The sequence below is a fragment of the Dama dama genome, chromosome 1 (assembly GCF_033118175.1).
Source record: "Dama dama isolate Ldn47 chromosome 1, ASM3311817v1, whole genome shotgun sequence".
NCBI lineage: Eukaryota > Metazoa > Chordata > Mammalia > Artiodactyla > Cervidae > Dama > Dama dama.
Genome location: NC_083681.1, coordinates 61,731,318 through 61,745,024, shown reverse-complemented (window position 1 = coordinate 61,745,024; position 13,707 = coordinate 61,731,318). Strand labels below are relative to the sequence as shown.

At 38.3% G+C, this 13,707-nt stretch overlaps 1 protein-coding gene and 1 non-coding gene across 3 annotated transcripts in view; one reads left to right on the top strand and one right to left on the bottom strand.

Annotated features, from left to right (window-relative positions):
• Nucleotides 1-13,707, top strand: part of LOC133062397 (uncharacterized) — a 191,263-nt gene that overhangs the window by 69,101 nt on the left and 108,455 nt on the right. The window lies entirely within an intron of this gene.
• On the bottom strand, nucleotides 4,442-4,567 carry LOC133064959 (U6atac minor spliceosomal RNA). Its single transcript, XR_009694789.1, has one exon. It is a non-coding gene; the product is annotated as a U6atac minor spliceosomal RNA (small nuclear RNA).

Genomic DNA, 13,707 nt, shown 5'->3' with positions numbered 1-13,707 from the left:
CAGGGAACTCTTCAATACTTTGTAATGGCCTATATGGGAAAAGAATCTAAAAGAGTGGATGTATGTATATGTATAACTGATTCACTTTGCCTGCATTCCTGAAACTAACACATCATTGTAAGTCAACTATACTCCAATAAAGATAAAAAAATAACACATACATACAAAGCAAAAAATTTCATGTTGCCTTGAAGGAAAATGAGGACTTTGAGGGAGAAGGCAAACAACTGTAGAGAGATACTTATTTGTCTTTTGTCTGTGTTTATTGTTGAATAGAGCTGTCTGTAGTAATTGCTGCTCCCAAAGTGACAAGAAGATTGAGGAGGGAGTATAAACAATCACAGTGTATCACATTAGGTAGACTATTGAAAATGACACCTGCAAGAGAAAGTCACATTGAAATATAGGCTAGACAGTGTGGTAGAGGAAACGAGGGCTAAGTCAGTGCAGAGGGACCTTGGGTTTTGATGAAGTTTACAGATTTTTAGTTCAGGGCTTGTCTTTATCAGCATCAGTTATGACACAGTTCTGCCATTACTATATATTTGGAGTATTAAGGTGAAATAGTTTCATTATGTCTTTTTCCACCCTGGAGGGGCCAAGAGGATCTGATATTGTTGTATATAGTCTCTGAGATAAGGTAAACAAGCAAGAAGTGTGAACGGATAGTGGTTGGGAGCATAAGCCCTGTAGTCAGATTGTCAGAGTTCAAAACTGAGCTCCCTGGCTTTGCTTACTAGTCATATGACCTGTGGCATGTTGCTTAGGATCTCTGAACCCCAGTTTCCTCAAGTTAAAATCATAAAACAGTACCTATTGGCAGGAATAGATATCCATATGAAGATTTACCATAATATCTGTCACATAACAGTTAGCTCTCATTGATTATTTTTATTATTATTAAAGGTACTGAACCCTCTGACTGGCATGTAAGTAGGCACGCAATTAATATCAAGTTTCCTGCCCCTTCTTTTTTCCCCTTACTTCCTAAAATCTAGCCCATAATATTTTCTGAATTCTGTGTGTGTGTGTGTATGTGTGTTCCGTTGTGTCCAACCCTTTGCAGCCCCATGGATTGTAGCCTGTCAGGATCCTAGGGCCATGGAATTTTCCAGGCAAGAATACTGGAGTCGAGTGCCATTTCCTACTTCAGAGGATCTTCCTGACCCAGGGATTGAACCCACGTCTCTTATATCTCCTGCATTGGCAGACAGATTGTTTATGACTAACGCCACATAATTCTACCTGTGGATTATCTATTCTCCCAATTCAAGAAACATTTTGATGCAGGAAATTTTAAAAATGCTCTGCTTATTTAAGGTTCAATTCTCCTTTTCCTCTTAAAGGTTTTAATGTTAGCAAAGCCTTCTAAGATTTCTCAACATAAAACTATCATCATCAGCTTGAAATCCCCAGGTAACAGATTTTTTTTCTGTAAGTTTAGAGATTAGTAGCCAGCTGAGTTAGAGGAGAGATTTCTGTCATCTAATTATTCTGGATATTTAAGAGCCAGTGTTAATTCTTTGTATTCTCCGTGAGTATCTAATTAGCAAGAAGAGATGTAAGTGTCTGGAATTGTAGGAGGAAGACAGTGAACTCAGTGTTGTATCAACATGATGGAGTGTTGCAGGAAAATTACAGAAGGAAAATGAGCAATAGGGGGTTGTTTTAGACAAAGTGCGTGAGTGGTAACCTACATTAAAATAACTGTTTTTTTCCTGTTAAATAAAACTTTAATTTCAATTTTACATCGAAATTATTAATAAACTCTCAAAATCTGCCTTTGCGAGCTTTTGCACTTAAAATAATTCTCTTGAAAGGAGTAATTTTTTTATTCTTATCACCAGCTTAATGCCTATGATGGAACTGAATTCATTACTTGGTTCCTAGGAAGAGATTAAGCATATCAAGCACAAATAAATTAGGGTATTGCCAAGGAGCTGAGAAGTTTACAAAATTCAACTAGATCAGATTTTCATGATCTAAAGGAAGAGGGGATTGTTTTGAATATTGAACAGTAGAGAAGAGTTTAAATGCAGAATAAACTTAATATAAGAAAATAGCATCTTGAAATGGAATCCCTCCAAATTCAATATTTGGTTCAAGTTCAGTTCTTCCTTAGTGTTGAGGTGATTTTGTTCATTCGTTTTTTAAATCTTGTCAGTGTCAGGTTCAGGGGCCCAAGGGTTACCTCTAAGCAAAACCACCATGGATTTACTTTGCTCATTGATTCACTCATCCCTTTGATTCATTCATTCAACAAGTACTAATGAGTACCTACTATCTGCCAAGCCCTACATTAAGCCCTGGGATATAGTGATGAACCAAACAGGCCTGGGTTTTGGGAAATGCTGCCTTTTATATTGAACCCCATCCTCCTCTATGGGAATGTTCACAATACCTGTTAGCACATGAAAGGCTCTGAGAAGTCCTGCAGCAAGGAAGCCTGTTTAACCTTCTTTGACATAATGTTTCCTAGACTATTTTATCCTCAAGGGGCTATTCTTTCTTGGCACACACTCTGAGAAATCTAGGTTAAGATGAAATATGCTGCCAAGAAAGATAGGATGACATTGAATAACAAGGCAAGGGAAGCACTGTTTTATTTTATTTTTTTTTAATTTATTTTTTTATTTTTTCAGTGGGTTTTGTCATACATTGATATGAATCAGCCATAGATTTACACGTATTCCCCATCCCGATCCCCCCTCCCACCTCCCTCTCCACCCGATTCCTCTGGGTCTTCCCAGTGCACCAGGCCCGAGCACTTGTCTCAGGCATCCCACCTGGGCTGGTGATCTGTTTCACCATAGATAGTATACATGCTGTTCTTTTGAAATATCCCACCCTCACATTCTCCCACAGAGTTCAAAAGTCTGTTCTGTACTTCTGTGTCTCTTTTTCTGTTTTGCATATAGGGTTATCGTTACCATCTTTCTAAATTCCATATATATGTGTTAGTATGCTGTAATGGTCTTTATCTTTCTGGCTTACTTCACTCTGTATAATGGGCTCCAGCTTCATCCATCTCATTAAAACTGGTTCAAATGAATTCTTTTTAAGGGCTGAGTAATATTCCATGGTGTATATGTACCACAGCTTCCTTATCCATTCATCTGCTGTTGGGCATCTAGGTTGCTTGCATGTCCTGGCTATTATAAACAGTGCTGCGATGAACATTGGGGTGCACGTGTCTCTTTCAGATCTGGTTTCCTCAGTGTGTATGCCCAGAAGTGGGATTGCTGGATCATATGGCAGTTCTATTTCCAGTTTTTTAAGAAATCTCCACACTGTTCTCCATAGCAGCTGTACTAGTTTGCATTCCCACCAACAGTGTAAGAGGGTTCCCTTTTCTCCACACCCTCTCCAGCATATATTGCTTGTAGACTTTTGGATAGCAGGCATCCTGACTGGTGTGTAATGGTACCTCATTGTGGTTTTGATTTGCATTTCTCTGATAATGAGTGATGTGGAGCATCTTTTCATGTGATTGTTAGCCATCTGTATGTCTTCTTTGGAGAAATGTCTGTTTAGTTCTCTGGCCCATTTTTTGATTGGGTCATTTATTTTTCTGGAATTGAGCTTCAAGAGTTGCTTGTATATTTTTGAGATTAATCCTTTGTCTGTTTCTTCATTTGCTATTATTTTCTCCCAATCTGAGGGCTGTCTTTTCACCTTACTTATAGTTTCCTTTGTTGTGCAAAAGCTTTTAAGTTTCATTAGGTCCCATTTGTTTATTTTTGCTTTTATTTCCAATATTCTGGGAGGTGGGTCATAGAGGATCTTGCTGTGGTTTATGTCGGAGAGTGTTTTGCCTGTGTTCTCCTCTAGGAGTTTTATAGTTTCTGGTCTTACATTTAGATCTTTAATCCATTTTGAGTTTATTTTGGTGTATGGTGTTAGAAAGTGTTCTAGTTTCATTCTTTTACAAGTAGTTGACCAGCTTTCCCAGCACCACTTGTTAAAGAGGTTGTCTTTTTTCCATTGTATATCCTTGCCTCCTTTGTCAAAGATAAGGTGTCCATAAGTTCGTGGATTTATCTCTGGGCTTTCTATTCTGTTCCATTGATCTATATTTCTGTCTTTGTGCCAGTACCATACTGTCTTGATGACTGTGGCTTTGTAGTAGAGTCTGAAGTCAGGCAGGTTGATTCCTCCAGTTCCATTCTTCTTTCTCAAGATTACTTTGGCTATTTGAGGTTTTTTGTATTTCCATACAAATTGTGAAATTATTTGTTGTAGTTCTGTGAAAAATACCGTTGGTAGCTTGATAGGGATTGCATTGAATCTATAGATTGCTTTGGGTAGAATAGCCATTTTGACAATATTGAGTCTTCCAATCCATGAGCATGGTATGTTTCTCCATCTGTTTGTGTCCTCTTTGATTTCTTTCATCAGTGTTTTATAGTTTTCTATGTATAGGTCTTTTGTTTCTTTAGGTAAAAAACAGTGGTTAGATGCCACGAAGTAGGTGGCAATGCCTTAACCGTATGCGTGTTGTCAGGCCCGAGAGCCTCTTCCATCCTTGTCAAGGGGAGTGCTAACCTTCTCTCCTTTCATGCAACACAGAAGCACTGTTTTAATTCATACTTGTTGATGGCAGGGACTCTGTCACCAAGAGCTTGGCACTACACTTAGTGAAGAGAGAGTACGTTACTGCCTTGATTTGGTTCAAGACCCTTCCTATTCTCCATTCTGCAGTGGCCACATTTTCCAGCTTAGGAAATCATACAAGTTCAATATGATCAAAGAAAAATTTCAACTTGTTAACAGGGGTTGTGGAGCTAGCTGCTTGCCAAATAGAACCTCCTTAACATTCATGACTCACCATTTTGGGGGAAATAGATAAAAATGTTGAGTGATGTGGTTGAATTGGATTCTATAAAAAACATTCCAACAAATATAACTGATCTGAAAGAAGAGGTAATCTGCCTTCTTTAAGAACTGCATACTTTGATAAAGTTAAAATATCCACCAAAACTTTTAGTGCATTGCAAAAAATGGGAATACAATACAAGAAATGTAAGCACATGGTACTTTTAACTTTTCTGTGGCCCTGGGGCACCGTTATCTGCTCTTTTCTGGGAAATCACTCATCATGTAGCTATCAGAAAAGAGAGCACTTTGGCCTCCTTTCTGGGAGAAATCCAATGCAGTATGGATATTAATTAAATTTATTAAACAAATAACACAGCGACTCAGGGAAGCAGGGGTCCATCTGCCAGTTCTGCAGACAGATCTCTGCAGAGACGCGAGCTGAATGGTAGTTAAAGCGAAGTTGCCGAGCTCAGCAGATGGGCTCTCGTCTCCAGTGGGGGAGATTTGGTGGCGGTCCAACAACTCTTTTCCCCCTCCAGGTTTTTGTTCCTTGCAACTGTGATTGAAGAAGCCCTTCTCTGTCTTTTCCCAGCCTCGTGCCTCTCTCCCCCACCCCCCCACCCCCTTTGTTTATGTGAGCAATGTTTAAATCAGAGTGATTTGTTAGAGAGGCAAGTCCCGGCTGATCTAATTTTGTGTGTGTGCTGTAAAGCTCAAGCAGAAAATAATTAGGAAAATGTAATCCCATTGACTTTACACCCCACTTGTGTACATTACAGCAGCTCAGCCTCATGCCCTGGAATAAAGTCTCTGAACAGATTTGGATTTAGTAAGCATCCCTATTCTCTGCATTTGGAGGTTCTCATTATACTGAGGTTTAGATGCTTATTATTTTTGAACTTGTTCCTTAGATTACTTTTAGATCTATATGCCTTTTAAGCAATGCATTTTAAGGATTCTTGTTTAGTTTTTTTTTTTTTTTTCCTAATGTCTTCATATTCTGTTGGCAAGTATCTAGGTGCCTTAAATCCCAGTGTCTCCTTCACTTGCCATCTGGGATGAGATGTCATTGACAGTGTTGGATCAGCACATTTGTGATCTGCCGTGTCTTTTAGAAACTCACTTTCCTACCTCCCAACCCATCTCTTTCATCAAAAAGATGTTGAATTTGAAACTCTTCTGTAAGGAAGGACCACTTTGCTTTCAGCTGATTATAATTTTCCAGCATTTGGCATACTTTTTTTTTTTTGACAAAAGCCCACTTGGACAGAATTTTAATGCTATAGTGTTAGATTCATGCAAATCATCTCTTATCCCCCATTCCTTATCACTACCTGAACCTTTGCAAAAATTATTTTCTAGAAGACTCTTTCTCCTGTCTCTGGCTGTCCCCTCACCTGGGATCAGTGCCTTTCACTGGGGAAGGAACTGGGGGTGGGGGAACCACATAAGCCCTGCTCAGCAGATTGTGAGCTCTATTGATGGCAAACTTTTGGACTAAATAGGTGCCACCTTGGGCTGAGTCCTGAAATGCCGTTGCCTTGGAGAGATAGGTCTGGTTCCAGCCAACCTGCCAGTGGGACATATTTGCAGAGATAAAGGCACCTCTGTGGAGTAGAAATTCCTCCCATCAGAATGTGTTCCATCCCTCCCTACTAAACCCTCAATTTTCTGCCAGTAGAGATCTCAGCTGGTTACAGAAGCCATAGAGAAGAGTAAGTGAATCTGGGATCATGATTAATCCCCAGGTATACTGACTTTTATGGGAATGTGGAGGTGAAACTCTTAATCCAGTTTATAAGAAGAACCATTGAATGGATCCATTACCAATAGCAGAAAGAAGTCTTAGCTGGCCAAGCCCTTGCCCAACCAGGATGATCAGGTCCTTTCCGCTACACATGAAGCTGTTTGGCCAAGTCCATCCTTGAGGTTGATATTGGTCCAAATTTGTGCTTTTTGAACCCAACTTGAAAGTGGAATCTCAAGAGTTGCAATATTTTAGTTTCTGTTGTCAGCCTCTGCCCCTCACTGAGGTTCTAACTCTTCCTCAGGCCATGGTAGTATCAATAATATGAAGGTTTCCGTTACTATGGCAAATTGTTGGAATTAGGTGGAGATTTTTGTTTTTCATTAGAGCCCTGCCAAGGGTTATTGTGAACTCCAAGAGTTACCGTTACAGCCCAGTCCTTTATGGAATTTAAAAAGGCTCAGCTCAAAAGATGGTCATGAAATAGCTGGTGAAATATGTTTGTTTACCAGTGAATTGTAGGTGAACTGCCAATTTATTTCTCTAATTTGTTGGAAGTCAAACCTGGCTCGGGGCAGGAAGAAGACTCTACATTTTGAATTCATAGGCTATTTACCAGTGTCTGTTCTGCCTCTCCTTCCACCCTACTATACCTGGGCTAATTTTGTCCTCTGATTTAAATCGCAATCTAGTTGCTCTGGCATCTCAATTTAAGGGAAGATTGGACGTTGTTTTTCAAAGGGAATTGCGAGTGTTTTACTCTTGTCTGAAAACAGATTGTGGCTTCTTTCCCAAGGATAAGCTTAGAAATTACATATAAATCTCAGGGTTTCATTCTTAGCAAAATGTTTTCAACCCCCTTGTCCACACATTAGTATAAATGAATAAAACAGAGAAAAAGCCAGAAAACACCCTGACAGTGTGTGAATATTTCTGATCTGCTTCCCGAGCCTGCCAGCCTATTGAACACATTTTGTTTGCTCTACGGTTTCTAATTGCTTTATTGCAGATTTTGCAGGCAGCAGGACAGTTTGGGGCTAAATGCATAAAAAAGCTTTTGATTGGTAATCAAGTTAACATTTGTCTGCAAGGAACTGGAAAGTAGTTTTTAAAATGACAATTTCTTTTAAAATTCTGACAAGGCCAGGTATTTTTCAGATTTTTAAAATTTGGATTTGATGTATTTTCTTCCAGGAGCTTGGGTATAAACTTTAAAAATATTCAGTCCAGAGTCTCCTCTGTTACTCCTTACTCTCACTCTTCTGATCTATATTTTGCAAAGGAACCATTTTTTGCGGGGGGCGGGGGGCGGGGGGTAACATCACCAACCTTACAGTAACTGTCTGCAGAATTAAATGCTGTAGCTCTTCAAAGCATGTGCTTCCCTGTCTAGGAGAGGAACCCCAGAGTGGTATCTTTGAGCAAATGTGAGTGAGTTCAGGCCTCAGAGGACATAGCCCAGATCCGGAGATAAAAACACAAGCTCATGGTCACTGTCATCCTTAACAATATCATGTTCTATTTCCAGCGCTGTTTCTGGAGCTTTTCATGATGCTAGATATGATAAATATTGATTGTTGGTTAGATTTGCATTTGGTTTCCAGGAACCAAGCAAAATATTCCAGCACTTTTTGTTTTGGCCTCTGGCCATATGAGTCTTCTCAGGCCCAGAAATCCCTTGTCTTTGCAGTGCTTCAGAAAACTGCCGTCAGTTCTCCTCATCTTCTCTTCTGAGGTCAGGCTAGTGTGATTCTTTTGTGCTCACTCTACAGAAAATTTAATTCAAATTCAGTGTCTTACAGTAGGAAAGAAATGTATAAGACAGCGAGCCCACCTCCCTCCCAATGACAGTCATGATGGAGGGGAACATGCTGTTTGTCCACTTGTAACAGCAGAGAGTTGACCCCCATATTGTAGCAGCTTTTTAAATGTCTTGGTGATTAGAAACCTTTTCTATATTCTAATAAGAAAAGATCTCTGTCTGAGAAAACCTAGAATTTGTTTCTAGAGGTGATGATAATAAAGTCACAATTCAACTCATTGGTGTCATGATTTCCTTTTCTACGTAGTATGTCTTAAAATATGCTTTCATTTAATGATAGCTAGCGAACATTGGAGAAGGAAATGGCAACCCACTCCAGTGTTCTTGCCTGGAGAATCCCAGGGACGGCAGAACCTGGTGGGCTGCCATCTATGGGGTCGCACAGAGTCGGACACGGCTGAAGCAACTTAGCAGCAGCAGCAGCAGCAGCAGCGAACATTGCTGGGCACTTACTATGTGCCAGTTCCTGCTGCAAGTGCTTCACATATATCATGCTATTTAATCTTCAAGATATTTGATATTCTCATCTTAAAGATGAGGAAATTGATTCTAGGGGATGTAAAATACTTGCCCAAAGTTTAATCTTAGTTATCTAAATGAATCTAAAGTCAGTAAATACATACAGAAGTAAATGAAAGAATGAACTTGCTAAGCAGTGTCCAGATGACCCCAAAGTAGAAGAATAACATTTAATTGGTGTCTAGTTCTGACCCTATTGGAATTAATTTTTACTGATGTGAATGCCCTTGGATGTATTAATATTTGCTAATAATCTCTTACTAGCTGCATGGCCTTTAATACATTGCTTAACCTGTCTTGAGTCTCACTTTCTGGTTATAAGAATGTCAGTAGCTACTGTCTAGAATTGTTGGAGAATTAAGTGAAATAGTCCATGAAAGAGTGTCACATAGTTCTTGGAATTTAGTAAGCATTCATTAATGGTTGACCATTAACCTTTTATATTAATGGAAAGGAATGAGGTACTTGGATCAGACCTGATAAGTATGTAAACGTTGATGGTTTCATTTGCTTTAGATAAAGTCAGAGTAACGTCAGTATGGCCCATTCCATTACTTAATAAGCTGGTAAACATTTCCTTTGTGCCAAATAGTACTAATGGAAATATAATATTGAATTACAGAAAAAATGTGGTTTTCTGGTGAGCCATAATGACCAAGTGCACCATGTACTGCATTTCTCTTACATGCTGACACTTTGAAATAAGGTCTAATAAAGAGAGCTGGTTATGCTGAGATGATAATAACAAAGTCAAGGTTGTAGGTTTGATGCCTGATATAAACCAGTTAGTGTGATATAAGGAAATGGTCTGCCTTTTTGTTCCAGACAATGCTGGAATATTGAAAATGACATGGGATGAAATGGAAGAAAGGTGACTCCTCATCCCTGGAAAGGTCCTTGAGACTCAAGTTCTATAGGTTTCTTTGTATCAGCAGAATTTTTGAGTCCTAATGATGTGTTATGCCCTGTGCTAAGTGCTTTTTATCTATCATCTTATTAAGTGTAGTATCAAAACAGCAATGTAGGTATTCTTTCCCCAAACATTAATCATTTATGAATCTTAGAGAAGTGAGGCATCTTGTCCAGTTTCCCTTGAAGAGCAAGTGGTGGAGTTGGAACTTGATCTTGGTTTTTCCACCCTGAATTCTTGACCTCCAAGCTATGCATTTTTGCTTCAAGGTTTTGAAGCAATGTTTACAGCTTTGTTAACGAAAGCCATTTGACTTCTTTCTGAACATAAGATGTGTTTTTGCTTAGTACTCTAAACGTCTAAAGGCTATGAAATGCTAGCAAAATCATGAAGGTGACTCTGACAACCATCCACTGAACGAGTTTAGTGCTATATTATTCTCTCATTAACCTATTTTTGCTCATTAAACCTTTAAAAAGTTTCATATATTCATTTAACTACTGACTTCATAGACAGGGTAAGAAGTGACATATTTAAGTAATTCACTTTACTTACTCCTCTTTGTAATGTTTTGCCTTGAAATTTGCATACAATATGCATAATTCATATGTCATAGAGTTAAAATAATTTCTAAAGTTTCTAGTTTCAGGTAAGTATACCTTATAGTAAAAAGTCAGTTTAAAAAATCAGTGAAATGATTATTTGAGTCATAACCAGATATCAGATACCCGAAGACACCCAGATTACTGTAGTTAAAATATTTCCTGAAGCAAAAATCAAGCATTTTAGGAACGGGATTAATTCTGTTAGACTCATTCAAAATAATGTTTCATCAGAGTAATACTAGGTGGTTCAAAAAGCCCAAAACATCTGATATTTCTAAAAGTCTTGGGCATAAATCTGGGCTCTAAATTGGCTTGATTCTTATATGATCACTTTCCTTCATGCTATTCCCTGGTCCTTGACAGGCTCCAACCCTGACCAGGTATTATCTACTTGTTGGTTTTTGGTTTCACAGAGGATTAGATGAAATCGAATGAATTGCTTATGCAAATTTATCAGCACTTCCCAAAAAAGAGAGCACCCCCACCCCCAACACATACCCATTGGTTGATAAATTTAGCAACTATTCTTAGTAATTGACAGAAAAATTTTATATAATGGGCTAAAAAGTAGCCTTTGTTTACTTAAACAGTATTCAACCTTAGTAAAAACACTGCTGGGCCCCTTTAAAATTTTTTTTGGTCAGATTTTTAATTCAACTATAAAAACAATTCAAGTGAGAAACTTCAGTGCATTGATTTTGTTCTTTGAGTCATGGCACTGTAATTAGCTGAGTTGCGTTTTAAATGCAGCACAAGAACATCTTTCTTGTCTGTTTATGTCAGAAAAAAACGGCTAATGAGCACTTATCAAAAAGATGAACATTTTTTCATTAGATTAAGTAAAATCAAAACAGATTTATAATGTACTATTATGTTTCAGTTTGGAATCAATTGAGTCAAATAGCTAATATCTTCACAGCTTCCTGAGAATTTCTTTGCATGGCAGGATTCTCCTCCCCCACACATTTAGACTTGAGCAAAGTGCCCATTTGTGATAACTTTCTTTGTGGAGTCAAGACACTTTCCCAAAGGATTTAGAATTCCATTAATATTATTTGGAAAATCTGAATATTTGTGAAGCAGTTGTCAAAATTGATTTCCTTTAGATTATGCCAGTCTGCTTTGCTACTTAATGATATAGTTCTTTAAAATTGTTTTAGGAAATGATTTCCTTCTACTTTCTCTTAGTGGTCAGTCAAAATGCCAACTGATACTCAGTACCATGCAGAGCACTCTTCAGATTTTTGTATTGCTTAAGTGGATGAATTTTGGCCTGTGTGTTACCAAGAGAAACAGATGTTGCAGGTTGATTCCTTAAGAAAGTTTCAGATAAAGATGTGCAGGTAAAGAAACTTCTCTTTTCAAATGTCACTTGGATGGCAGTTTATTTTCAGGTCATCAAAGATTCTAAGTAATTTCTTGCTTTTACTGCTGCTGCTGCTGCCTTGCTTTAGTTGTGTCCGACTCTGTGCGAATCCATAGACGGCAGCCCACCAGGCTTCTCTGTTGCTGGGATTCTCCAGGCAGGAACACTGGAGTGGGTTGCCATTTTCTTCTCCATGCTTTCTACTAGGTGACAGTTAAAGTCCATTTTTATCATTGCCTGCTTGCGGCTGTGTAATTATGTGCATATCCACAAAACAATCTATATAATAAGGCATTAAGTGAATAAAGAAGAATCTTGACTCCCTTAAGTTTTATGAGTTTGCATGAAGGTGAATGGACAAGAGATAGATTCCTTGTATACATAAAAAGGAAAAATAAATTGTTTTGGACACTAGAGACTTAATTTAGAGTAATGATGTAATTTTTGGTCACATTGCACTCTTTTTTGGAACAAATTTTGAAAAGTGATAGTGTTAGTTGCTCAGTCATGTCTGACTCTTTGTAACCCGTGGACTGTAACCCATCAGGCCCCTTTGTCCATGGGATTTCCTAGGCAAGAATACTAGAGTAGATAGCCATTTGCTTCTCTGGGAATCTTCCTGACTCAGGGATCAAACCTAGGTCTCCTGCATTGCAGGCAGATTCTTTACTGCCTGAGCCACCAGCTGCTACCATGCTGATGCCATAAGCATAACACCTTTATAGATGAAAGAAGCTTGATGAATTTCTGTAAAGTCATATACTCATGTAAATGCCACCCCAGACCAAGGTGGAGAACATTATTAACCCCACAGAAGCCTTCTTTATGTCCCTTCCCAGTCATTATCCCTTGTCCCAAAGTAACCATCATTCTGATCTCTACCATCGTAGACTGTTTCTGATGTTTTGGGAGTTTACATACCAGGAATCATACAGCGGCTACTCTTTTCTGTTTGGCTCCTTTCACACAAAATTATGCCTGTGAGATTTATTAATGTGATTATATGTAGCAGAAAGTCACTTTTCAAGGCTGTATAGTATTCTGTTATATGTGTATTTGCCTTTTGTTTATCCATTGTACTACTGATGAATACTTGTGTTGTTTTAAGTTTGGGTCTGTTATGAGCAGCACTGCTAAGGATGTCCCTGTATGTGTTTTTTTGGGAGACATATGTAAGCATTTTTACAAACTATATAACAAGGGGTGGAACTGCTGGGTCATAATATATAAAGTTGTACACTTTCAGTAAATACTGTGAAATAGATTGCTAAATTCTATTAATATCTACCAGTTTATACTTCCACCAGCAGAGTATTAAAGTTCCAGTTGCTCCACATCCTCACCAACAAAATTAACTTTTAGCCATTATGAGGGGTTTAGAAGTGAAATAACTGTGGTTTTAATTTACATTTTCTTCATGGCTCATACTCATACCCTGGTGGCTCAGATGGTAAAGAGTCTGCCTGCATCGCAGGAGACCCAGGTTTGATCTCTGGGTCAAGAAGATCCCCTGGAGAAAGAAATGGCAACCCACTCCAGTATTCTTGTCTGGAAAATCTCATGGATGGAAGAGCCTAGTGGGCTTTAGTCCATGGAGTCGCAAAGAGTTGGACACAACTGAGCGACTTCACTTTCTTTTCTTCTTGATGGGTAATGATATTTAGTATCATTAATTATATTTATTGGCCAGTTGAGTATCCTCTTTCATCATGTGCCCATTCAAGTCTTTAACTTTTTCTTTTTAAATTTGGGTTGTGTAATTCTTTTCCATTGATTTGTAGGGGTTCTCTATATATTTGGGATATTAGTTCTTTTTGGATATATGTATTGCATAACTTACTGGTGCCATTTGATAAACACAAGTTCTTAATTTTAATTTAAAAGAAGCTAAATTTATTAATCATTTTTTTATAATAAGTG